Source organism: Penaeus monodon, chromosome 20 (assembly GCF_015228065.2).
Source record: "Penaeus monodon isolate SGIC_2016 chromosome 20, NSTDA_Pmon_1, whole genome shotgun sequence".
NCBI classification, from domain to species: Eukaryota; Metazoa; Arthropoda; class Malacostraca; order Decapoda; family Penaeidae; genus Penaeus; species Penaeus monodon.
Window position 1 is genome coordinate 20,710,211 of NC_051405.1, and position 570 is coordinate 20,710,780.

Consider the following 570-nt stretch of genomic DNA (forward strand, 5'->3'; position numbering starts at 1 on the left):
ATTCACACCCAGTCGCTGCTACGAGAAAGAGCAAGACGGTTTGATCTTTAGCATCTTCGCGTCACCGTCTGAGACAACGAGACGAGATTGCTTATAAGTGCGTCTTGATTGCTGGCTCGGAAATGTTCGACAAGCTTAAGGCAAGTCAGTTGACAACTCATGGCAAGTAAGTTTACAAGTCAAAGCAAGATCGTTGAGGAAGTTTGGAGAGTCAGTGAGTAAGTCATGTTAAGGCAATTAGCATCTTAGGAGAGTCAGTTTAGTCAAGACAAGTTGTTGAACAAATCAAGTCAAGCTGTGAAGGCAAGTCAAGGAAGTTCAGTTTAAAGAAAGGACGCGTTAAATGTGAGCAGAAGCAAGTTAAATCAAGAAAAGTCAAGTCAAACCAAATGCAAGTAAAGTCAAGCCAAAGGCGAAGACAGATGAATCGATAAGCAAGCAAGGAATAATAAAAGAAATAAGAAAGTAAACAAGGCGAAATGGAGCGAGGCGGACCAGCTGGGTTTTGTTGTTTCTATTTCTTTTGTTTGACGCATCTTGGCTTACGCGATCATGCTCGAGAAAAGAGGA

The 570-nt window shown here is 41.9% G+C and overlaps 1 protein-coding gene across 1 annotated transcript in view; it reads left to right on the top strand.

The window, feature by feature from the left end:
- LOC119585695 (innexin inx2-like) overlaps nt 1-570 on the top strand; it is a gene marked incomplete at its 5' end in the record, with an annotated part of 10,302 nt that overhangs the window by 5,754 nt on the left and 3,978 nt on the right.